Source organism: Leptonychotes weddellii, chromosome 1 (assembly GCF_054177405.1).
Source record: "Leptonychotes weddellii isolate Sample4059 chromosome 1, ASM5417740v2, whole genome shotgun sequence".
Classification (NCBI taxonomy): Eukaryota; Metazoa; Chordata; class Mammalia; order Carnivora; family Phocidae; genus Leptonychotes; species Leptonychotes weddellii.
In genome coordinates, this window is record NC_138369.1 from 853246 (window position 1) to 856309 (window position 3064).

Genomic DNA, 3064 nt, shown 5'->3' on the forward strand with positions numbered 1-3064 from the left:
GAGACCACAGAGGTGGGCACGTGACATTAGGGTCCTAAAAGCCTGTGGAACTCGCCTCAGCAAGAGCGAGTCTGCACGTGAACTGCAGGCCGGGGAGAGTGATGGGTCCACAAATGTGCCTCCGATGGGGGATGCTGCTGATGGGGAGGCCCTGGGGGAGTGGGGACAGCTCCTCTCGTCTGCTCAATTTTTCCATGAACCTACAACTGATCTAAAAAATCAAGTATATATTAAAAATAAATAAATAAAGGCAAAAGAATGGGTAAAGCTATACGGGGCAAAAAGAAGCTAAAAAGGCCAGAAAGGGCCACGATTCTGACATCAGCAAAAGCAGCCTTGGGATAAAAAGAACCCAACACCCAAGGAAGGCCATTCATTATTGTCACAAATATAATGCCCATGAGATGGGCGGTGCCCACGATGGCCTGGACCTGTCACGGAGCGGTGGGGCCTGTAGAGATGTAGGAATCAGTGGGCCGGGGCCTCACATCTCTCCCGGCGCTGGTCAACAGGAATACATGGAAAAGTAAGACAGACAAGGATCAGCATAGTTTAAATAATGAGATCGAGCTACTAAGCATGTCAGACACTGGGAGGACAGCAGACAGACTTTCTTCCTGAGACCAGTCCAGAAGGCCAGTGGCCTCCTGGGCCACGGGACATCCAGCTCTTTCCTGAGAGTGGGAGGAGTCCTGGCCAGGCTTGCCTGCCAGCCGCCAGGAACAGCACCAGAAATAAAAGCAAAGTCTTTTTTTTTTTTAAAAGATCTTATTTTTAAGTCATCTCCATGCCCAACGTGGGGCCTGAACTCACGACCCTGAGATCCAGAGTCGCACGCTCCTCCCGAGGGAGCCGTCTGGGCGCCCCTAAAAAACAAAATAATAAAAAGAACCAACTCTCCGGTCAAAACAATTCTAGAGTATTTTAGAAATAACGATAATGGGAATTCTCCCCACCAAAATATATGGGTGATGGCCGGTCACAAATCCATTGCCTTAAATGCTTTCATCACTAAAGAAAAAAACAGCGAGCATAAATAAAGTCAGCAGCTCAGGAAGAAAGCAACCACCCCAAAACAGAACTAATGAAAGCAGAGGAGCAAATTAATAAAGATAAAAGCCAAAATTAATGGCTTAGAAAAGGGGAAAACAGCAGAATAAATAAATAAATCCCATGGCTGCTTTTCTGAAAAAAAAAAAAAAATAAAGCACTCTAAAATAGATAAACAGGCTTGTGTAACCAAGAAAAACGGAGAAAGAAACACAAATGAAAATAAGGGATGAAAGAGAGCCTATGGAACCATAAATACCAAGGACATTTAGATGCACCAAGATAAAACACTGTAGGCTTCTGCACTAATGAACTTGAAGGCTGGGATGAAACAGATGATTTTCTAAAACCATAAACTACCAAAATGGACCCCAAAAGCGGTGGAACGCTAAAGGAAGAACACCGGAGAGCGCTTCCTTACCCTGACACCATCAGTCTCTGCACAAACCAACCCGAAAGATGTGTCCTAATAAACACCTGCACATAGATATCCACAGTAGCCAGGAGTCAAAGACAACCCAAGTGGCCATCAACAGAAGAATGGATGAACACAACGTGGTCTGTCCACACACGGGCACAGGAGCGAGGCGCCCACACGCACGGCCCCGGGGACGGATCCCGAGCCCACGATGCTCAGGGAGGGAACCAGACACAGACGGCCACACGGGGTGTGAGTCCACGTGGGTGACACGCCCAGAACAGGCTCATCCACGGACAGGAAGGGGGCTCTCGGAAGCCAGGGGCTGGGGGGGACGGGGAGTGATGGCTGATGGGATGGGGTTTCCTTTAGGGTGATGTGATAGTGTTATTTACAATAGGAAATACATATATTTGGTCTTTGGCCCTGTTCCCAGGACAGAGCTTAGAAAACCTTGGAATTTCCTAAGTGTTAAGAGACAGGAAGGAGTCTTTTGTTATTCACAACAAGCCTCTCGGACCACACCTGACTTCACGTTAATGAGGCAACTTTGGGAGAGTCCCTAAGGACTGGGTTGGGCAGGAGACTGGGCTGGATGGTCAATGACCAGTGGGTGGTCCACTCAGTCAGTTCACAGCTGAAGTTCCTTGAAGGTTAAAGAAAGGAAAAACAAACTTGATTCCATTCAGCCATCCTGAAGCCTGGAAAAGGAGAAATGCCCCCACACTGGGGTCAGTGTCCAGTCCCCCCAATTCATGTCCCACTCAGAACCTCAGAAGGTGACCTGATTTGGAAGTAGGGTCTTTTGCAGCTGTAACCAGCTAAGGTGAGGTCACGCGGGGAGTAGGGCGGCCCTGAATCCAGTGACTGGGGTCCCTATAAGAAGGCCATGGGGAAACCCCACGAGTCTTACAGCGGAGACAGCCATGGAGGGCAGAGGTGGAGGTCTGCGTCACGCTGAGACCACCCGAGGGGCCCCGAGGATGGACAGTGCCTCCAGAAGCCGGAAGGACACAGACAGATTCTCCCTCAGAGCTTCTAGAAGGAACCAGCCCCCAGAAGAGCGAGGAAATAAGTTTCTGTTGTTTGAAGCCACCCAGTTTGTGGTACTTTGTTATGGCCACCGCACAAAATTAATACAGCCCCCTCACCGTTTACAGTATTTTACAAAACCAGCAGACCCCAACACCAAACCTGACAAAAATAAAATGACAAATCTGCCAGCCGCTCCTATCCATTAAAGCATGCAGAAGTACAAAGTAAGCTCTTGTCCAGGCGAATCCAGAGATATTTGAAGAGAAAAACCACCATCATCAAATAAGGCAGAAGTTAGTCGGAGGCCTTAGGAAATCCATTCATATGCTTCACTATCTTAATGGATAGGAGCAGATGAACAAAAGGCTTCATCAGCAGGTGCCAAACACCTTTGACAGAAATTCTAGGGAAGACAGGAATAGAAGGCCCTGCCCTTAATGTAAAAAAGAGAAGCACATCGGCCAGCATCCTTATAAATCATGAGAAATTTTCGTGAAAGTCTTGAAGAAAGAGATTCTCAATAATACCTTCTACTGGGACGCCTGGGTGGCTCAGTCGGTA

The 3064-nt window shown here is 48.0% G+C and overlaps 1 long non-coding RNA gene across 1 annotated transcript in view; it reads right to left on the bottom strand.

Moving 5' to 3' along the window:
* The window catches only part of LOC115945090 (uncharacterized), a 97721-nt gene extending 95967 nt beyond the window's left edge, over positions 1 to 1754 (bottom strand). The window contains exon 1 of the long non-coding RNA XR_014147462.1: positions 1646 to 1754. This is a non-coding gene — a long non-coding RNA (uncharacterized LOC115945090). The remainder of the gene's footprint in view (positions 1 to 1645) is intronic.
* Between the last annotated feature and the right edge of the window lie 1310 nt (positions 1755 to 3064).